Genomic DNA, 23,935 nt, shown 5'->3' with positions numbered 1-23,935 from the left:
AACAACTGGATAGAAATCTAAGGATTTTAATGAAAGCTAAAGTGTCCAAAGAATAGGGGAAGAAGAGAAAAGATGATGGAAAAAGAGAAATCTTATTAAAAATAACTAAGAAAATGTGCCTCAGGGAAAAGCAAAATGTAAATATGAACTTCCATCCCACAAATTTGATCAATACGGAACCAGAGCCTAGATTTCTTGAGATGATTCTCAGTCTCTTTCTTCAGTGCGGGCTTCCACAGGCAGTACATTAGGATCCTTTCCTCTCTCCACAGATGCAGCCAAATGCTAGTCCTGTGAGCAAGGGCTGGGCCCACTGAGTCAGTTTGACCGCAATTCCACCTGCATGTTAGTCTATTCTTCACAGCTGTGGCTCCACCTCAGCTTCCTACTAGCAGCTGAATCCCCGCTAGGCTATATCCCTGTCCTTCCAGTCTGAGGTCCTGACAGACTACCTGGATCTTTCCAACTTTTTTCTCCAAGAGACTCAATGAACCCCAATCCTAACACACCCAGGTCTTTGCCGCTCACTCCTGGAGAGATGACCTTGCATCTCAGTTCCACCAAGAGTCAGGTTTGAGTTGATCCCACCACTTTGGCCAGTGACTATTCATAGCAAGTTATCTCCCTCAATACACACTCCTTGTCAATTCGTTCCTGGACTCCATCTCCACCAGCCAGAACTTCTGTGTAGCCAAGGGCATCTCGCTATGGGTGGTGATGATTTAGTAGTTAGAACAAGATCAGAATCAGATTCCTGAATTCTATTTCAGGTGCTGTTATTGATTTGCTAAATGAATTTGATAAAGTCTTAAATATTCTCACATTTCCTGCTTTTTTGCCTTTTGTGGTGGACAGACTCTAAGGTGGTCCTCTCGTGATCCCCAACTCTTCTTGTTCAAACCCTTGTATAATTCTATCCCCTTGAGAGTGGCCAGGATGTGTGACTCCCTTCTAACTAATAAAATATGGCAAAGGTGATAGGATGTCACTGTCACAATCATGTTACACTACGTATGACTCCATCTTACTAACAGATTCACTCTAGAGACTCTCAGTTTCTGGCTTTTAAAAAAGTATGTGTAATTTTGGAAGAGGGCCATGGGAGAGAACCATGTAGCATGGAACTGACGGCAGCCTCTGGGAAATGAGAGTGGCCTCCATCTGACAGACAACAAGAAGCTGGAGCCCTCAGTCTTCCAGCCATAAGGAAATGACTTCTGCCAACAACCTGAGTGAGCTTAGAACCACACGCATTACCACTCAAGCCTCCAGATGAGAACTGAACCCAGACTCACACCTCAATTGCAACTTTGCAGAGGACCCAGTTAAGACATGCCTAACTCCTGACCAACAGAAATTGTAAGATACTACTTATGTGCTGTTTTAAGCCACAGTGTTTGTGGTAACTTGTTAAGCAGAAATAGATAACCAATGCAACTTTAATTCAGATAAGTACAAAAAAATTGATCACAATATGCATGGCAGTAGATGCTATAGAAGACTTATTTTTAATCCCTAAGACAAGGCCCCCAACACGAAGGAGTCTACAACCTGGATGGAAAGATTAAACAAAGCTAAATGATACTGTATGATAAGTGAGAGTTAGCACAGGGCAGTTCACGATCAATTGCCAGACAAATGAGGCATGCATAAGTGCTCCAGATGCGCTTTGAGAAGAGAGGTCGCTGGGTCTCAGAGTTTATGACGGGAATAGAGCCAGTCCCACAGTTCTTGCAGGATGAGTAGGGTTTGCTTTGGCAGAGATAAGGAGATAAGATAAGGACACGATTGTGACTCGGAGCACACCTCCTTCAGAAAAGGTTAACATCCACTGATCTCTGTAGAATGAAAATGCAACTTTGTATGGGATCAACAATCTTATGACTCAACAATTATATGAGCTTGGCAAGTTATTTTATCTTCTGAACCTCAATACCCTGAACTGTAATACAGGAATGGTAATAGTATCTTCCACATTAGGCTGTTTTAAAAGTCAAATGAGAAAAAGAATTAAAGTGCTTAGCACATGTAGCACCTAATAAATGTTTGCTGTTATTATTACCAATAGGACTCTTAATACTTGCTAGAAAAAGAGAGTACAGTTCAGTAAGAGAGCCCCCTTTTTACCAGATCCTTTCCCCAGCTCAGAGGCAAGCTAAGAGGCTCAGCCTCTCTCAATTCTGGACCATTCCAAAGAAGTGTTGCCTTTTGCTCCTGCTTCCTGGCTTGTATTCTGTCACTTTGATGACAATGGAGATTCCCTGTACTAAACCATGAGTGACTTGAGAACCAAGCCCTGTCTGTTTCATCTCATTAACTCCCACCAGGTCCAAAACAAAGCTTTGTGTGTAGTAAATGCTCCTGAAGTGATTTTGCTTTGTGCTTTTGCTTTTTAATGATGATTAGACCAGGATCTCTAGAGGATGCAGGGGCCGAGAGGGCAGCAGAGGAGACATTTCTCAAAATTCTAGCCTGTATCGTGTGTCCTTTGAAATGTTTTGCTTAAAGTCCCAGAATTTAATGCCACTCTGTCCAGCTTCAGGGGAATTTTCCTGGTTCATGTAGTATAGATAGTATAATCCTTTATTTTTTTAATGTATCTTTTGCCTAACGCTTACACATTCTTCTCTTCTTTTCTTTTAGGATTCTTCTTGAGAAATGTTCCTTGCTTGCAAGTTTCTATACAATAGCCAATTGCTATGATTAGTAATGACAACAATAACCTGAGGAGGTCCCATCGATTTGTACATTTGCAAGCTGCTGTGCTCCATGGAGATAGCATGCAACAACTCTATCATACTAAAAAGTTAAATTTAGAATGCATTACGTCTATTGGATATTTATAAATATGAGGCATATGCATCTCTTCTGGTTGGATTCTGATGGAATTTACAGTCTTTCTGTTGTTTAGTGTTGACACTGGAACATAAGTCCCCAGGAGTTTACTGGAATATTCACATATGGTCAAATATTACACATACATTTGGCATCTTGGTATATTTTAGAAGTAGTGTGTCTTCACACAGACAGTTAGCATCTGGCTTGAATGTTGAAAAGCATGGAGCAAAACAGAGATGCCAATAGGAAATCAAAAGAAAAGGGGAGCATGGAGAATAGCCCTTCTCCCAAATAAAAGAGAAATGGAAACACTACAGCTCCATCAGAGGATCATCTGTCCAAGTCTGAAAATTCAGTGTGCCTTCAGGGTACTTTTACTCAAAATTAATCCAGAATGTTGTTTCCTTCAAATAGACAAAAAAGACCTGAACAACAGAGGTGATTTATTTTAAGAATTGAAGACTCTAGGAGGAGGAGGTGGTGCAAAAGACTTGAGTTCCATCTCTATAACTTACCAGCTGTGAGTCCCTGGACAAATCATGTAACTTCTCTTACGTTGGTTTCCTCATCTATAAAATGGGAACAGACACACCTGGTGCTTTACTGCATCAAGCAGTCGTGTAAGTAAGTAGGGAATATATTATAATCAATTTCAAAATCACTAGTATTAACTGTAGTAAACAGTTTTTGTCTGCCAAAGAGCATACCTTCTTCTGGGAACTGTCACCTCAGCTCCCCAGTCTCACTCGCCCAGGCCAGACTTCATCAATAGTGCGGGAGCCACCATGTTAGTATAGCTTGAGTCCAGCCTGGCCGCGGATGGTTGGGACAATGTTCCTGAGGCTTAGCCACACTCCTGCCCTCGAAGTGTGTGAAGTAACCCCACATCCATATAGCAAATTCTATATAGGAAATTTTTTTGCTCAAGCTTGTTAAAGTTGGGTTTCTGTCTTCCACAACAAGAAGGATTTCTAAAGCCATCTGAGAGACAATAATAAGTTAAGGGAACAGAGAAACAGGGAAGAAAACATTATCAAAGGAAGGAAAAGTAATAAATAAAAAATGAGACCTAAGATATCCAGTTACAGCTGTTGAAATCTCAGTATTGTAGTTACTAGTCAACGAGCAAATCACAATCTTAATCCTAATCTATAAAATGGAATTGGTTTGAAATGCTCATAAGACGTGGGGTACAAATGTGATCCTGTCTCTTATTTTACCAAATTTAATTAAAACTCTCTCAAGAATCTTATACTGGCTTGATCCTTCACTTCTTCCCCTGCATCATCTGAGAACCCCAAGAGGCTTAAATAAACCAAATAAGAGAGTCATCTAACTTCCAATCCAAAGCATGCAAATGTGCCATAGGTTGGCATAGCCCCTGGAAAGAGGGAAAAACTTCCAGCAGCACTATTTCCTTAGCACCACACTCCAGCCAGGCTGCACAGGGCTGCCAGGCACATGCTCAGCCAGTCCCTTCTCAAGTCCCTACTGCCTCCCAGGCTCCATGCCCAGTCTGGTGCAGACGCCCATTTCTTCCAGACCCGCAAACACATCTTTCCAATCCCAAAGATCACCTCAGAAGTCTGATTGCTTTCCTTTTCAACCTCTAGGATTAAAAGAAAAAAGGCTTATTACACTTCTTTCCTTGATTCTGGAACTATCCATGTACCACCCTCTCTCATCCTACCTCTTTCCCCGAGTAGCTACCTGGTCTGTCTTCGTTGAAATGCCTCCAATTTAAGCCTTAAGCCTAATTCTCCTCCCCATCCCCTTCTAGGGCAGGAACTGGAAACTCCTCTCATAGCTCAGTCCTTGACGCTTCTTCCTCTTGCAAGATACTGCACATAAACCCAGCTCTGTTGACTTCAATAAATTCTAATTGCCATCATTATCAGGCAAGTACGGGATCCAACTTGCCATCCATGAAGTTGATCAGAATTATTTGGAATATCTCAGCATTGTCTCAATTAGCAATAGACAGAAAGCCAATTATCTGTAGTCAATTGGTTCTCATATCGATTCACATGCATGTAGACAAATTTCGAGTAAAGAATAAAATGCATTTTCATTCCAGCAGAGGACATGTAGAATAAGACTTCCAGGCAGGGAATTGTGCTGAACAGATGTTGTGATTGGACAGAGAGAATGTACGAGTGAAAGCTATTAGATGTAGTATTAACACTACACCGAAGAGTACGGCTTTACTGAAATCTAGGGAAATTTTCCCTCCTGAATTCAAAATATGACACATTTGAAGCAGTACATACAAATGCAATATATTCCTGAAGGGCAACCAAGTGACAGGAGCTAACTATGAATAATTTAAAGATGCCACCAAGTTACTAACAATAAGAAGTAACTCCCAAGAGAGGGAGGGTGAGAAGCTACTCCTTGGTAGATCTCATGGTAAGCGAGCAGCTGCCTAATTTATTTATCTGCCAAGTGCATCTGGCACATAGCTGGTACTCAATACATATTTGTGGAATTAATGAATGTCAAATGCCTACACTTTCTAAATTAATTAGTAGTTTAAATCCATAATTTCTTACCCATTCCTTTTGCTAAAAATCCCCTTTTGGGAAATTTCTTAGGCTACTGACACATGAAACAGCAAAAAGGGTGTAGGCATCCAAAACCATAACATAGCATAGGCCATGTGACAAATAGGGAAACTGATCCTTAAGTGATCACTAAAGAGAGGGACTGGCACATAGGTGTTAATATTCCTTATTGGCTTCTATTAACTGTACTGCTCTCCAACTTGTCATGGCTCTTGCCCCCTCAGCCTTGTTTCTCAGCTCTCTAATAAAAAGAATAAAGAAAGGCAGTGATAGCAACCACGTCAGGGGAAAGACAGAGAATTGCTCCTGAGGAGAGAAGCAGGTGGGGGCAGGTTGTGCAGTAGCTGTAGCCCACATGGAGGGATATGGGGCACACTTTTAAAAAGCTGAAACCTCTATGGAACCCGAAGTAACCATCATTTATTTCTTTGCATCACGATAATTCCTCTGAAGCATACCTGTAATTAAAACGCAAAACATTAGGAGGCATATGCACGATTTACACTGAATAAGTCTTCATAATTTAAACAGCACCTGAAACAAAGAGAAGACAAGTTGTAATGCAGGTGGGGAAGTTAGGGGCAGGCTGGAGTGAAGGAGGCGTTACAGCGAGAGCCTGCTGCAGCGCTGTAGGAACACCTGTCCGAGGGCTGTGCTGCACCTGACTGAGGAGAGGAGGGCAGCAGCAAAGCAGAGGTGGAGGGGGCAGAGATGGGAAGGGAGTGGATACCATCTACAACAAGTAATTCCCACAAATTACAGCTGAGAGAGCAGGGGAGGGCGCTCCTCTCGGGTGGCCTGCTGAGTCGAGAGGTGTGACCCGTCCAGAAAAACAGTGGGGAAACTACAGACTAGACCACACGCCCTTCCATTTAGCGTTCTGGAAGAAATTTTGAATAATCCTTCAGGTCATTAAAATCCAGGGAAAATTTCAGGGAAATTATCCTACCCAGCACTTTGTAAAACCACTTACCATAAGAATAAACAAAGAGAGTTTGGAGATGTTTCTTTAAAACAGTAAGAGGCCTTTTTAAGTGCTTTTCTCCACTTCCCCTCCTTATGGCCCACACCTCCCAGCCGTTGCTCCAAGAACACACACATATTGAAATGTAAAGGGAAGAGAGAGTTCAGAAGTAAAGAGCTTAAATGAATTTTAGCCTTCATAAGTCAACTAAATCTCTAGACGCAAAAGAAATAAAGACGAGATGAAGAAATTTTGGTTCAACTTCAGATTTTTTTTTACTTCCATTGATTAAAAATTTTGAGAACACCCAGGATATATATTCTTTTTAAAGAAAGATTCCTGAATCATGATTCAGAAGCCATTAAATATAAAGGAAAGTTTCACACTCAATATGCATGCAATAAAATAAAACTTACGTCATATTTCTCAGACAAGCACCATAATATACTATTGCCCTACCGAAAGGAAAGCCAAAATCATGTAAAATGTTTCTTTTATTCATCAGCTTGACACACTGAAATGTATTCTCTGGAAGTTTGCTTTCCCTTGAGTATTATTTAAAATAATTAGCATTTATTACTACATGGTCTTCTTGACATAGAATGCAGGTCCTGTGACATAAGCATTATTGATTGCTGCTTGTTAATAGCTAGTGGGACACCATCAGTCCTGACAAACAGAGAGGCTGAGGCAGAGAGATTCTCTCCGCAAGAGGGCAAGTCCTTCTCCACTCTAGGTAGTCCATCAGAACCCTGAAGTTAATAACTTTTTCCCCAACGATACTATCAGAACATTCCTCTATTTCATAGCCATTACCATCAAATCACACATTTGGGGGAAAATAGAAACCCATCCATTTCTGTATCTAGTCATCTTTGGTTTTGATACATTAACATCAAATAAAAGTTACGACTTTTGAGAGGAAGAAAAGTCTGCAAGTTGGAATAGTCTGATGAAACAAATAACATTCCCTGTAATTACAAATGATTCCAGCCATTGACTGTGGTTATAAACCCCAAGCTTATATCTGCAGCAGTGACTCACAGCCTTGAGTTCTGTTCTTCAAATTTTAGCCTTTCACAGCTCCGACATAACAAACCTCTTCTTAAGGAAATTCTCCAAGGAAGTTGGATCAACTTAAATCAATTGCAGATTAATAGATAACACAAAATGGCAAGAGACAGATTCCAGATGCAACCTAAAAATTATTTATAGGAGAAATATGATTGTGAAGTCATCATTCATTGAACAGTCACTGATCTACTGCACGCACAAGACCATTCTTGGCCTGATGGAGAAATACAAACATGAACAAAACCCATTCTGATTTACAGAGGTTTGAAGACAAGGCCACAAACAGCAATAATGCCTTTGCTCTCACTATCATCATGCTATTTAAAGTACTTGATTCTCACGAGAAAGAGACTGAAATCTAATTTATCCGGGCTTTTGAAATTAGACATAGCATGACCCCATGATATGAACAATCTGCTAGGACTGAGACGATCTGGAATCTAACCTCAGGCTGCTGCTGACGGAGAGTTGGAGCTAAGCTGATTTAGGGTGTAAGAAACATCACAAAGGGATCCACAGAAAGATATTCCATTGTGCAAATCCAGAAAATACAGTATTCTGGAATTACCCAGAACTGATCAGGCCCCAGAGGAGACTGAAACAAGACTTAAAATAGACTGAACGGTCACAACTTTACCAATTTGCACTGATAAATTAGGTTAATTGCCAATGAACCTGGAATTCTATGGGCCTGCTGGCCCAAAAGAAAAACTACACCAAAATCCTCTACTCTGCAGTCAAGAGTTAATTTCCACGAGAACCGGAATTCTGCTGCTGGTTAGACACAGCAAACACTGCTCCCTCTGCTGGCTCACCATTTTGTGCAGAAAAACTTTGGCCTGGCAATCAAGGTCACGCAATGTCTGATGTCTGCTTGACTCCAGTTTTATCTCTTCTTTCTCCCATGCCTGCCCATAATCCCCAAGAAATCAAGCTCTGCCACACCAAATCTGCCATTCTTTCCTCAACAATGCATGCTTTCTCATGCCTCCATGCCTTAACAAATGGCCAATCCCACTTCTCTCCTCATACTGCAAGATGGATTGTCACTTCCCACGTGAAGAATTTTCTGATTCCTTCCTCTCCTCCACTAAAACCTGGGCTGGAAGAGTTCCTGGCTCCCATCTGTTCATATCTCTGTTACAACAGGTATTCCACTCAAAAATAATTATTTTTTACATGTTTGGTTTCTCTCCCCCTTCCCCACCTCAAATAGACCAGGAAGCCCACAGGAACAAGGACAGAGACTACATTTCTCAACTCTGAGTAGATAGACCTAGCACTTGGCAGACTCGAAAATGCTTGCTGACTGAATAAAGTGAGTCCACACTGAAGGCCAAGTTGGTATCAGAAGGTTATATGGGAAACAAAGAAAAGAAGCAAGGGAATTAAATATTCCTAATGAACAACGTCATCCAGCAATTCCAGCATTATGCAGTCAACTTCATTCTAGAGAATTATCTCTCACAAGGACCCAGGTGGCCACAGCGTCCTCTCCCTTGGATTATGCTTAAAACCTAGACAGCTTCCTACAAGTAATTCAACTCTTCCCAGTCTTCAGTAGGCAACATAAGTGAGGAGACTATTTTCCAGGTCTCTACTCCTCAGTGAAGACTTGACGCTTAAATGATCACATAGGAGGGCCAGTCTCATCCATCACGTGTAAATTATTACCAGTATCCATTTCTAAACATTACCAGTATTTGACATTCCAAGCGTGTTGTCCCTAAATTCTACAGGTGAATGCTCTAAGCTTAGAGTCAACCCTAAGTACCTAGAAAAGTGTGATCTTGAAGAAATAACTTAACCTTTCTGTGTTTTATGAGTTTACCTTTATGTCAAGAAGAAATAATGAGAGTTTTAGAAGCATCTTATTATAAACATGACGACACTGAGGCCACAAAAGTAGTTACTAGAATCTAGATCTGATTCTCAACCCAAGCTTCTTTTACTCTTTCAAAAAGCACACCTCCGCCTGCCTTACAAAATCATTGTAAGGGTAACATAAGACAGAATGTGTTGGTGGAGCAGACACAAGTGAGAGTTCTTTGAAAAGCCTCTATATCATATACTAGTTATTAATTAAGTAGAAAATAGACCGCAGTTAATGTGACCTGCAGTTCTAGAACATTCAGCTCACATACAGTACTTAAAAGCTACAAAAGGGAACCATTGTCTTGTTTCTACATTCAAATCCAGGCCAGCCTAGATGAGATCCCTGGCATTCTCCATGCCCACCAGCCAGGGAATAACCTTGCCTCTGACATACCTATTGTGTCCCAAGGTTCGGGCAGAGAGCCCCTGGAAGACACAACAGACCAGAGGTTTTCTCTTTCTCTATGGCAAAATCACGAGTATCGAATCCAGGTAACCAGGGAAGTAATGTTAAAGCTCCTTGAGACTATGTCAATACTGACACATAAATTTGGCAGTATATTTATATAGAGATATATTTCCATAAAATATTGCAACAATTTTAAATGAGAAAATGTCCCTTCTAAATGAACAATCCCCCTCCATGAGAGTGGACATATGCTCTTCTTTGACACAGTTTCTACTTCCACACAGGATTTAAGGACACTATCACGCTTAAAAGGACACATGAGATTTTGTTACTTTGAGAAGCGCGAACAAAATTAAATGATTATGCATAGGAATACCACCCGCCTGCCCCCCTGCCCCCAGCACATTTCACCAAAAAAAAAGAGCAGTCAGAGCCAAGCCCGATAAGACAGCTCTATTAGTTTGGTTAGTGATGTCCCACGTACACAATCACTTTTTCCATTCCACCACTTGGCTTGACAACCATGAATCAAGGACCAACTGCTCAAGAACAGACCACCCTGACAGTCAGCTCGAGAACATAGTTCCAGAAAGCATTCGGTCCTCTTGCTGCTCACCTCATACTTTGGAAAAACTCTAGAGCTGAGTGAAGCATTCTGGATAAGTCTCCCACCTTAGAAAATTGGTAATTATTCATTACTAGTATTTAGAAATATAGTTTATTTTGCATATTGACTTTATGTCCTATGAACTGGTTAACATTATTTTAGGAGATATATATGTGATATATATGTCTTGCAGGCCTCAAGCTATTCAAGTGCCTGATTAAATGTACTCTACCACTAATATGTGTTAATTCTATAATTTAACTCTTGAAGAGACTTAATCTTATTTTCTGTTCTAAGTTCTTGAGCAAGTGCCAGCACCCAACTGATCTAGTATTAGGGAAAATATATGTGCACAAGGGTACCAAATGAAAGAGTTTTGGCCAGTGTACTGGGAACTGAAGAGGCATCGCTCCTGGTTTGTCTGGAATCCTATTATACTCATAAGAAGAAAGTAGTCACAAGTCCCTTCTACTGGTCTCATCCTACATGCCTATAATGGAATTATCTTCATAGTCAACTTATCTTAACAGTCCAAATACATAGCATATAGAGAGTGTGCAATGAGGAAAGCTATCTTGTAGCACAGAAATCAAGAGGAGCCAATAGTGTTTACTTTTGCCTCACAGGTGTCTGAAGTTCAAACTAAGCCATATGATGGAGTTAACACGTTGGGAGAAAGTCCTAATTTGTTATATGTTTTTATCTTACCCACATAACTTGGATTTATAACTGACTAAATGTGAAGATAACTTTTAAACTCTTAAAATTGTACTTGGACTTCTAAGGAAATAATTTAATACCTTCCTAGGAAAATATCTCCCTCTTTCCACCTCCATTAAATAAGCAATGTGGAAACTATTTCATAAGTAAGAAACAGTTCATGGGGCAGGTTAAAATATAAGATTCTTTTTCACACAAACTCCAGCACATAAGAGATTTGAGTGAGGGATCCAAAGTACATTGAGATAAAATTAGAAGTCTTCATCAGTTTCTAGAACTGCGTCATTTGGCTCCACCAAGACTGGCAAAGCTCACATACTCTCTGAGTCACAAATTAACAATGTGCCATTTTTACTTATTTGTGAGAATTCCAATATCCAATTGATCAGCTAGCAAATAAATCTTTGGGAGCAGAACCACCGGATTGGTCAAAGTTCCTGAAATTTCTAGAAATCATGAAGACAAATGCAGGAGTTCACAGTTGCTATGGACTCCAAAAACCCTGACAAAAATAAAGAAATAAACAAACATATGGAGCAACCACTAAGAAGAGCAAAAGGCCCCAGAATGTATTCAGTGTTCTCTAGTTCCTCCTAACAAAGTTAGAAAGCCAGGTGTGACACTTGAATTACAATTAAAACTAAATCTACACAGAGAACTCAATGACTATGAGCAAATAATTAGGATTAATCATACTAAATAATGTTTTTATAAGACTAAATCTGAATCATCTGAATAACTACCTTAACTGGCCATTTCATATTTCTTCGACAGCTTCTTAAATTTTGAAATCATATGACCATTTATAACTTCAATGTTTCTTAGGACTCATAAATGTAGGTGACGAGTTTTTTTCACTCCTCTCTTCTGGGTAATTTAAACACATGGGATATGTATTAACAAGTTAAGAAGCCAGAATTTGGGCAAACTGAAATGACCTGAAGAAATAGAATGAATTTCCATAAGGTCATTTTAAGACCAGGAAATATTGAAGGAAAGCAATCAGTGTGTCATCAAGATGCACAGCTTTCTTTAGCCAGAGAGACAACTGTTTGACTTTCACCATTTCAACACAAAAGAAGGTAGGCTTCTATGTAAACAATCAAGATGCCACACGGGATCACCATGCCCTTCATGGTTGAGGATCCACACAGTGCCAGGCAGATGGGGCCTGACCCAGTACACCCAAGAGACATTGCCCCAAATGTCTTTCCTCAGTATGAGAAAGCACATCTGTTTCAAAAATAAAAAGCTTTGAAGAAAGGCTGGATTCAGAAGTTGTTTCCCATTTAACAAACTAATACCCACACCCCACTCGTTCGGATTAATTCTCTCCCAAAGTGACTATTTTAGTTACAGAAATCCCATAGATGAACGTCAGGAGGAACCAGTCTTGTGTACTAGAGCAAGTAATGAAATAAGGATATCTTAGTGTGTTAAATTTTAGTATTACATAGAATATCAACATTTCAAGAGAGAAACTGACTACACAAGATGAAGTACATTCGTATACATCCACATACATAAATACTGCTACCAATGGCAATGCAAAACAACTAATTGCTTTCAGAGAAGGCTTTATACTCGTTCAACAGTAAATGTGTTTATTTGTGTATGTATTCCTATACTTCCCTTAAAATTTTTGGGAGGTGACAGGTTTTCAAATGGAATAGAAATCTAATCAGATCAGGATGAAAGCTTTGCTGAACTTTCACAGCATAGCCTGTTTAGTAAATTCTAGTTTGTCTAAATCATAATTCTTTCAAAAATTTAACCATCTGTCTACTGACCACATACTATGTGCTAGGCACTGGGGATACAGGATCAGAAACAGTCTTGCCCCAAAGAAGCTTCCCCTGAAGTGAGAAAGGATTGTCATGAGTATTGTAGAAACTGTAACAGAGCAAGCCATAGGTTTGCCCTGATGTAGAGAGACCAAGGAAAATGGTTATTTAGGCTCCCTGAGGGGATGGGGTTGGTGAAAAGAGTTCAACAAGGAGAAAGATGTTTGAGCATCTTGAAGGACTGGCTAGAATTTGACAAGTAGACATGACCAAGGGGAGGGAGGGCATATGGCCAGGGAGAGCAGACAGCATGTGCACATTCACAAAGGCGTGGAATAGCACAGCATGTTCAAGAATGAGCAGTTGAACTGTCGTTGGATTTAAACATAGAACATTTGTGTTAATATATTCTGTAATTTCCTTATAAATACACTATGCATTAAAACCACATTGCTGCTCTTCCTCATCTTTTAACACTGGGGAAAAAAATCCCATGAATTTTCTTTGGAAATTTTACAAGATCATCCAAAACACATTCTAGTGGAAAATTACAAACTCAATTACAGTAGACATAAATTCATAAATAACTTACAGTTGAACTTAAATGAAGAGGAAACCCCCTACAATTTATATCTTTTCCATCACCCTTGGATTTCAGGTAAAGCATTGCATTCTGTACTTCACTCAGAGGCACCTGGTGGTAGAAGTTATTCCTGGAGCACAGAGCAGAGGTTAAGAGCTTTGGACCTGCACAGACCTGGGTTTGAATCTTGCCTTTGTGTCTCACTAACTATTGACCATGGGTCATTTTCTCAGCTTCTCGATCCTCAGTTTCCTTGTGTATAAAACAGGCATTATACCAGCACATGCCTCAGCTGGTTAGTCTGATAATTAAAGGAAATTATATGTAAAGAGCTTTTCAGAGAGTCTGGCATATACTAAGAGCTTAATAAATAATTTTAAAATAAGAACAAACATGACAATAGAATATTGGTCTGTAAATGCAAGCAAAATTTGGATTTTATGCAATTATCCAAATAGTCAAGAACTAATTTTCATTCCTCAAAAATAACTAGCTATTTTATATATAAAAATAGTGGGTTTCAGATGAAAATGGTATGGGGTTTGATTTTTCCAGCAGAGTAGGTCAATTGTCTTTTTTCCTGTAAGTGTATAGAATTGACCTAAACTTCTATTGTCACTAAACTCCCTAAATCTCTTAGATTTTGGTTGCCCCATTTTACTCCCTTGTTAAAAGTTGCTCATATTGTTTATTATAAATAGATGAGTAAAAGAAAAATACCTACACACCAAGGAAGAGGATATTGGGATATTTGAGAAGCCTAAAACTCATGAACAGCATGGCACACTTAAAATAGGGAGCTAGCAGGAGCCCAAAGGAGCAGCTTCCATGGACGTCTTGGCAGATTAGCACTGTCAACTGACTGACTCAACAGTTGACGGACTAGCACAGTGCTTATCTCCCTAGTGCATATTATAATCACCTGGGCATCCTTTGCCTCTCCCTAGTATCTTCTGGTTGAATTGGTCTAGGTAGTGAACTTGGCATCTGTATTTTTAAAATTCCCCACGTGTTTCACATGTGTATCCTGGATTGAAAACCAGTGGTTTGGCATAATGCCCACTTATAAGTTGGAAAACAAGAGAAAAGAAAACACTTGGTAGCTACGGGGATGCTTAATTCTGATTTTTGTTTCCATTAATAATTTTGTAAGGGGAAAATAATCTCTGTCATAAAATGTCTTTTGTTTCATTTAATTCAGTTTAACTGTAATGTTTACTGAGTGCTTGCTATGTACACTGTACATTGTGCTAATAACTGTCAGGAATATTTTTTTGAAAGTCAGTGACACAGTTCTTGGCAGAGGGAATAATCTGATTAGGGAGACAGTATTTACATGCAAAAACATAATTAGCGATAACTATAATATAATAACATGAACAATTGAATAGTCTGATTCTAAAGCTCTCAAGAAAGTCAGGAAAAATGGCCAAAGTGGCCAAATCTCTGAGGTTGCTTCGAAGAAGCTGGGGGAAACTGAGACAGGTCTTAAAGTGGGAAGATTTGTAAAAGCAGAGAGGAAAGGGGAAGGAATTTCAGCATTTCCCTTTGGGGATGTACACTGGGAAGAATCCAGTTTACAAGTCATCTTTCTAGCTGGGCCTATTGATCAGTATCTAGTTCAAAAGTGTGCCCAGCCTGCTCCGGCCTCCCACGAGGCTCTCCTTTCTTCATACTTCGGTGCCTGTGTAGGACGTGAACAAACACACACCATGAAAAAATGACAGCCAAAGCCTCTTTCTGCAGAGGAAAAGTTTCTAAGCTCAGCTTATAGGGAAAAACAACACCAAAAACAATGGAACAACCTTGTAGAAATCAGGCATTTTTAAAACTCTTGAATTTATTTCATTTTCACTCGTTGGCCAAGTGGGCTGCCTCGCATTTTATTTTGTCGGCTAATGTTCTTTAGTTTACCATTTGTCTTCATTCTACAGTCTTGTCCCTGAATGTGGTCATGTCCTCCCTTTAAAATGTTGGCAGCATTTACTTTAAAGTAAGTTTTAATATTGGTTGAGGATTTTTCTTCTTTAATCTGCAATTTGTGGTTGGGAAACGATCTGCTTTTTATTTCAGGTTGTTTAATGTTTTCCAATATAATATCCCTTCTTGCACTCCAGTGGGTTCATTTACAAAACATTTAATGTCATTTGTGTCTTTGAAGAACAGTGTATTCAGTTAGAACAAAAGTGAGTTCCTGCATAGAGCCTGTGATGGTTTGTAATTGGTAAACTGCTAACTTGACTAGGTTTGTGAACTAATAAAGAGTAGGGAACTTTTGGATGTTTACTCTTTTCCTTTTTTTCATTAATTTTTTGATTCAACAAAGACTCATTGAAACACTATCTCTGTGTCAGGCACCATGCTAGGCACAAGTAAGGCTCAGCTCTTGCCTCCAAATAACTTACAGTTCTTTGGGGGGTGAGGAGGAGACAGACAAAGAGAGAGCTACAACACCACGTGAATAATGCCGTGACGAAGGTAAGCACAGGGAGCTATGGGGAGTCTGGAGGCAGGGTTAGCCCATCCCTAAGTGGTGCCTCAACTATAGTAAAATCAAAGGGTTTTAGTTGCACCAAAGAGAGAGAAAAGGTGGGCTGGCGCAGAGGAATCATTTTGTACAAAGGCCTAAAGTCACAAGATATCATGACGCTTTGAGTGTGGAAAAAGCGATTCAAGATAAGACTGAAAAAATGAACCAGAACCAGGGATGGAGGATGTAGAGTGTGGAGCAAAAAAGCAAGAACTTAACTCCATAGACAATGTGGAATCCTTGAAGTATTTAAAGTAAGAAGATGCATGATGTGGCTTGACTTGGCTGGTATTGGCAAACAGACTGAGGACAGGGGGAACAGATGAAGCAGACGCAGTAATCTGAGTGAAAAATTATGAGATTATGAAGCACAGTAGTAGAAACCCATTATGTAGAAAAAGGGATGAATTTGAGAGGCAGTAGGAGGTAGAATTAACAAAATACACAGAATGTTTTGATGCAGATAGATATGGGAACGGAGAAAAGGCAGTCAAGAATGACGTCTAGGTTTCTAGCTTGAGCAACTGCATGGATGTGACGCCACTAACTAAATGGACCTCTTTTACACTCATTGTGGCTTAAGTAAATTTTGCCAAGAACTAAGCTAAACAAATGTGTTAAAGTAATAATGGAAGCTTAAGTAATTCATTCATGATTCAGTGAATAAAGTGGGCAAAATTTCATTTGTGGTTATATTTGGATGATATGTGAATTGAATAGTTCTTCATTTGAATTGATTACTTTTAAATAAATCAGCACAGGAATAAGAGGCTAGAAAAAGGTGCTCTTTTGATGTGAGTAATCTAAGGACATTTTCCTCCAACTTTTAAAACCATAGACCTCTGATACGACTTCTCATCCATTTGTTTAACCTCTGCAGCTAGAAAAGAGACAACAGGCAGTCATCACCTTGAACACAGCCGGGATGTCAACAGATTGAAAAACTCCATTGTGTCCAGGATGGGCCTATGGTAGCTCACTGATGCTGTGGACCTTCAAAGAAAACATAGAAGACATTAAGGCGCATTCAGGTGGCAGGGAATAGCCTTCTCATATTAAATATGTTATGCTCCCTCACATAGCAAACATTGTGATACGTTTAGAAGGTAAAGGAATTTGAAATGGCAAGAGACCAAAGGAAAATGGTAAAAGGGACGAGCTTTCGCATGAAATAAGAATGGGTAACTATCCATTTCATGAATAACTAATGAGCCTACAGCACTTCCTGGCATATGTTAACTGGTACCTATGTCAGGAACCAAGTCAGATTCCTGCCCTAGTGGAATGTGCAGACTAGTGAAAAAGACAGATATTTAACCAATGATGAAAGTTTGCTAAAAATTCAGAAAAGGGAGGTACAGGGTACATGGAAGTAAACAGCAGAGGGCTTCCCTTAAGGGACCAAATCTAGTGCAAAGGGTCATAGAAATCTCCCAGAGCAAAAGATGTTTATGCTTAGACTTAGGTGAACTGGGGTCGGGGAAAAGGGAGAGAGCTCCAGAAGAAGGAAGAGTTAGAAACTACTGTTGGTAAGCTCAATAATGGTGCCTCAGTCACCTCAGAGAGAGAAACAATGGTGGGATATTGGTTTGCCAAGGACTGAAAGTATATCAGAAAAGGGAAGCTCTCCAAATAAGCTGAGGCTTCCAAAAAGAATGCTCTGTAAAAATCATGGTTAAAAACAAGAAACAGTTAGAGGAAAAGTGAGGTCAATGGATTAGGGTGAATCTTTGCCCTTGCTTCTCTGTTATCTGTTGAAAACAGTGATCTTTGAAACAAAAACTAGAGAATAATTTAAATAAGAGGATATGAAATTCCAAAATTGTAAAAAATAAAATGAAATAAGAGTATCCTGGCTCATTTCCAGAACACTGAAAAACCTGATTGAAAGTAGATCAAAACTGATAATAGTTAAAGAATTTTAAAGAATGGAGACCTACCTAAAGACTAATTTTCAAAATAAAAAGCTAATTTTAAAAAGAGAACATGATAATAATTTGGGTCGAGATTCTACAGGGTGGCAACCAAGTCTTCAAAGAAAACGCATAGTGACTGGTTAATTGATATTACATTATTACATGTATATTATACTACAAATTTGATATTACAATGCACAAAATTGAAATTACAATAAAATACACCAAAATATATTGATAATATATTACATCACAACAGTATTGTCTATTGTATTATCCAGGGTTCAGAGAAACAGAAACAGCAGGGTATATATATCAACGTCACCCCTAAGTAGGGCTGCAATTATACAGAGGTCCACTTTTGGTGGTACTGGCATAACACACAGAACCATCTATAAACTACACTCAAGATTTTTCTTCCTCATTCGGTTGGTTGTAGGAAACTCCTCTAGGGATCATAGGCATGAATTGAGGGTGAGGAGGCAATGCAACAGGAATCAGTTTTGAAAGAGTCTGAACCACCTACTAGAGTAGTTTATAGACCCTTCTAGACCTCCCCAAGCTCAGTCTCTTGTCCACCTACAAAAACAGAAACCAGTTGAAGAGGCACAGTGTCTATCTGGAATCAAGGAACTGCAATTCAGGGAGCACTGATTCAGGTACAAACCCAAACAGTGTTCTGATTACAGGAGAGGGGCTCAGGGTTTTTATGAAAAAAAAAAGGAGAGAGATGAGGTAAGTTGTATTAAGAAGAGTTCATTGGGCTAGATGAGGTAAGACTGGTTTGTACTTCATTGATTGGCTTGAGATTTGATCATCAGGCAAAAGGCTAGACTTGTACTTCATTGATTTGTTAGCGATTCGGTCCTCAGCAAAGTCCAGTTTCATCAGTTCTTACAAACAGGATATTCTTGTCCTTACTGACTTCTTGGAACATTGGCAGTTTGGTCCAGTTTGGAAGATAAAGAAAACAAAATGTGCAAGGCAATTCCTCTGAAATGGCTGCTCTGCTCTATTTTAATATGGCTCCACTCAGGTCATCTTCCATACTCATGAATCATTTCCACTTGACGACAAATTGTGCTGTACATACCTAACCTTGTGGCTAGGTGGTCAGACAACATCCAATTCATGATGGGAAGTTCAAGCCACACAGTCACTTAGTGACCCATGGTTAGGCATTCAGTCTCTACATGGTGCAGTAGCAAGCCAGAAGCTGTTTTCAAAAGAATAATTACTTGTAGAGGAAAGCATAGATTTGCTCCAAAAGCCTAGAAATCTACTTTGCAGAAACTCTGTACAGCATCCCTATTTGCTATGCACACACTGTCACTGGATCTGATGGATCACAAGACCCAGGTGGTGGAGCAGCAGGCACTGAAGCCAGGGTTGCTGCAGAGCTTTCTCTTGCTCTGGTTCACATTCCAAACTGGCAGCGTTATGGAGTAACTCCGCACATGGTTAGGAGCATCATACTCAGATGTGGTATACGTGACCTCAAAAATTTTTTTAAAACCGCATACCTCTTTGTATTGCATTGTACCTCTTCTTTCCTGGTAGATGGTGCAAGGTGCAGCAACTTCTCTTTCACCTTACTCCAGACCACTGAACCCCCAGAAATTTCATTGAGGTGGTGGGCCCTGAATTTTTGTGGGATTTATGTCCCACTCTCTTGTTTACGTATTTATTACTAAGGCATCTGATTTGCTACTTTCTGCTTGTCAGATCCAATCGTCTCAATGCTCTGTAGTGAACCGGTGTGAAGTTTTGTGCCACGTCATGACAATTTCTCTGTGCACCATATTATGGCAGACAGCAGAACTGATGCGGCCCTGACTCAAGAGTGTGACGGTCTGCTGCTGGCTCTGCCAGACATAAGCGAACTGTTTCTGGTGGGCCTCGCCACTGGTTTGCAGGAAAAGGTACTGTGCAGGTCAATAGCTACATTCCAAGTTCCAGGACCCGTGTATATTTGCTCCGGTAAAGATACCATACCAGCAACTGCCACTGGAGTTACCACCTGATTTAGCTTGTGGTTCACAGTCCTTCTCCAAGATCCAGTCTATGTCTGCACAGACCAAACAGGGGAGTTAAACGAGCACAGGGTAGGTATCATTCTGCACCTTTCAAGCCTGTGACAGGGGCACTAATCTCTGCAATTTCCCCCAGGGATATGACATTGCTTCCAGTTTACTATATTTGTAGGGATGGGATGTTCCAGGGGCTTCTACTTCACCCCTCCTACCATAATGGCCCTTATTCCATGAGTCAGAGCGTCGCTGTGGGGATTCTGACTATTGCCAATTATACATTCCAGTTATACATATACGGGAACCGAGGAAATAACCACAAGATGGGCCAGTTGACAAACTGGGCTCACTGTGAGTTAAATCTGGGCTCAGACTTCATCTGTCTCCTGACCACTGAAAACTCTCATTGTAACTGGTAGACTACAGTGGGTAGTTTAGGTTATAAGAATTAACCTAGTTAAGAGCCAGTATCTAGTAATTCCTGAACGATCTGGGTATTTTCTTCTCCACAGCACACAGTCTATCAAATGGCAGCAGGTTCTTTTGACAAAAGACTTGCAGGAAGATTTCTCGTACTTACTTGAAACCGTAATGAAGAGTCCTTGCTCAAGAGGCTCTGAGTCTGTGAATTGGCTTAGGCCAGAAAACCTGGTGAGTGGTCCTTCTCTCCATCGTGGCAACTTAAATCAGGGTTTGGCCACCGGAACTAGAGTTTTTCGATGTTGCAGATCAAGCAATACTCCAGCAGACTGCCCGGCTGTTTCATTCCTAGGGACACCATGATCAATTAGCCACCACCAAAAATCTCTGAGAAACCCCATACCGCGGAGAGGAAAAACAAGGAGCTGACCTCTCTTGTCCTGAGATTTTCATGGTAGAAAGGATTTTCTCTGGAGAAATTTATAGCATCGGCCTACCTCATGCAGGCTTGAGGTTCTGATTTATTCTACCTTTACGGTCCAGGGCCTCCCCAGTTGAGAACTTAACAAGCAACTACACCTTTCCAAGGTCATAGTTTGCTCATCTGAAAGATGTAAATAACAGGATTTACCTCCCTCAAAGGGTTTTTCTGAATATTAAATGTGACAAAGCATAAAAGCAAATTGTATAACACAGAGCATGTGGAACATTCTTGCTAAATACTAGCTGTGACTATTATTTCATGAGAGAAGACTATTACCCATCAGTTCCACAGGCAAAAGTGCACCTCGGCCACCACACGCTGTCCAGAGCAGTAGGACAAGAGTTCACAAACTTCAAAACGTCCCAGGGTCAGTTTTTGCCATTTGACTTTTCCGAAGCAGCTGTTCTCCATCAAGCTGACTGAAGCTGTGTACCTTCAGGGCTACGTGCATACCCTCGGCGCTGGCTGAGTTTGTCCTCAAAGCAGCTTGACTCTCTAACCTTAAGTAAACTCAGCGATCCGGGGCCTAGGACAAATGCACAGTAAGGACAATGTTACGACAGAGGAGCTGCTTGATTTATTGTGCCTGGTGAAATAGGAACCTCCTCACATCATGGGAATTAGTGATGGAATTTTAAAAAGAATAACAAAATGGAGTCAGGAACGGAAGAAAAAAATGCCCGGGTCCAACTCAAAAAAAACCGTTCAAATAAAAAATGCAAACCAGATGCAGTTAGAGATGACTGATAATTAAGGATGATAAATGACTAATGTTTTCTATTGAATTATCCAGTGCACACTATTGTTTCTTCATGAGGGAACGATTTATGAATGGCTGTTGGGCTATCTCTTTGCCTAAATTTGATTTTACAGGCAATTCTCCCAGTTCCAAAGTGCCTTCTCCATCACTGAGTCCTGTCCTTCCCTCGGGAAGGTGACTATCTTACCTTTCAGAGACCTCTTCTATGAGAATAAGAAAGGACGGGATGGATTATGGATAAATATTCTCTCCAATGATTTTAACATTTGTGCAACAAAGCCACACTAAGCAAGCTACAAATGCTCTTTCCTCAGTGGGGATGATGCATTAGCACAGAGCTACCCATATTCCCAAACGAGTCTATCTTGTGACTAAGTGTGTGTACATCTCAGGCACATATAGTGGGTGAGGTCCATGGTCGGTGATTAAAACTTTCTTAAATCCCAGAACAATCTCTCACTCATGCTATTATTTATCATGACTGCAGCCTGTTTTCTGAGCTCCTAAAGAGTTTTAGTCTATACCACATAACATAGCATTAATGGTATGCTGCCTTTTACGAGTGGACATTGTTTAATCTGTGTTAGTATTATCTCACCAACTAGGACTTGATCCGCTGCCCTCATTCACTTAATACCACACAAGCATAAAGAGTATCCTCAACAAATACTCAATAGTTAGTTGACAAAGGATGTTTGCTCCATCGTTAGGATTATGCTAATATAATCCTAGCTTCAACCCAGACTTTGTATATGTTACTTCAGGATTTTTTAGACATGAGGTGATCATGTTAACCACATAAGAAGGAGAGTTTTTGTTTTTTTGGTTTTTTTTACATTTTTGTTAGTCATGTTGTGGGTACACCACTTCCCCCTCTGTGCCCTCCCCCCACCCCCCCTTTTCCCTGGTAACCACCGATCAGATCTCCTTATCAATATACTAATTTCCACCTATGAGTGGAGTCATATAGAGTTCGTCTTTCTCTGACTGGCTTATTTCGCTTAACATAATACCCTCGAGGTCCATCCACGTTGTTGTGAATGGGCCAATTTTGTCTTTTTTTATGGCTGAGTAGTATTCCATTGTGTATATATACCACATCTTCTTTATCCAATCATCAGTTTCTGGGCATGTAGGCTGGTTCCACGTCTTGGCTATTGTAAATAATGCTGCGATGAACATAGGGGTGCAACAGACTCTTGAGATTTCTGATATCAGGTTCTTAGGATAGATACCCAGTAATGGGATGGCTGGGTCATAGGGTATTTCTATTTTTAACTTTTTGAGAAGTCTAAGAAGGAGAGTTTTAATGAAGAACAGGCTAATAGTCAAATGATCAGCCTCTTTTTATCCCTAGAGAACCCTACTGAAAGCTTAACACTAGCTTTTCCCAGCCAAAGTTGCTGTGTATCAATTATTGTCGTTTGAAATTATCGACTGAGTTGTTAGGTCTTCACTCTAACACAGGGAAGAAAACAATGTCTACCTTATATATGTCGAAGGAAAAACAGGCGCAATCTGGGAAGAAAGGAAATGTCTTCTGAGGAGAAACTTGATTCCTCTCAGCCACTCCTCTAGGGCCAGTAAGAGGACTTTGGTTTAATTCACCTTATTATTACCTGAGGACATTGCATGGGGAGGATTTAAGAGACTTTTCATGTGGATTCTTATTCAGGTCATTTACTTATCTTGGACAATAAAACTTTCTTTACATTTGCTGCCTTGCTTATCAAAGAGGAGAAATTCTGCTTTCCAGATAGAGGTTTCCAGCAAACTTTGACAGAAGCAGATGAAAGACACTACATAAGAAAGGAAAGCGATCTGTCGGAGCCTCTTATCTCATTTTGGATGTCCACATGTCTTGTTTGATTTCCTAACCACACTCCTCAAGGCCCAGATGTTGCACATCTGGAACAGAGTAGGTTGGACACTGTGGTGATGACAATGTTAAAGAAAAGTCACTCTTCAGTTCCACCTCAGACAGCCAAATTGCTCCATTGGTTTTAAATCTAAAAATTGGCCCCAGCTGCTCCAACTTCTTTTGGCTCCTGATTTAGGACACTAAATAAAGACAAATAATTAATCAGCCTATTGGAAAGAAAGTAAGCAAATGTCGTGTGATTTAGAGACTGAGGTTACCATAGTTTGGGTCACCAGAAAGTTATTGCGTATCTTCTTTCAGACTTTTCTCTAGAAGCGTTGGGTCAAATAGCACAACTGGGCCAAATCCCTTAACACTATCTGCAAAGCTTGGGTCTGGCTGTGGATCTACACCCTTGTGGTGCCAAGGCTGGAGAAAACGTTACACAGATTCACTTTAGATATTTGCAAAACATTCTGCTGACTAATAGTCTGATTTCTGTGGAAGTGACAGGAA

General features: G+C 40.1%; 1 long non-coding RNA gene across 2 annotated transcripts; it reads right to left on the bottom strand.

Moving 5' to 3' along the window:
- Positions 1 to 16,612: 16,612 nt before the first annotated feature.
- LOC139073649 (uncharacterized) lies at positions 16,613 to 21,324 on the bottom strand. Of its 2 annotated transcripts, none has more exons than XR_011522651.1 (3): positions 21,075 to 21,324; positions 20,475 to 20,918; positions 16,613 to 16,941 (listed from the first exon to the last, which is right to left on the bottom strand). It is a non-coding gene; the product is annotated as an uncharacterized lncRNA (long non-coding RNA). The 2 variants fall into 2 exon arrangements; XR_011522650.1 differs by having other exon boundaries at positions 20,475 to 20,662.
- Between the last annotated feature and the right edge of the window lie 2,611 nt (positions 21,325 to 23,935).

Source organism: Equus przewalskii, chromosome 9 (genome assembly GCF_037783145.1).
Source record: "Equus przewalskii isolate Varuska chromosome 9, EquPr2, whole genome shotgun sequence".
In the NCBI taxonomy this organism is placed as follows: Eukaryota; Metazoa; Chordata; class Mammalia; order Perissodactyla; family Equidae; genus Equus; species Equus przewalskii.
The sequence above is the reverse complement of the archived record's forward strand: the minus strand, read 5'-3'. Positions and strand labels throughout refer to the sequence as shown.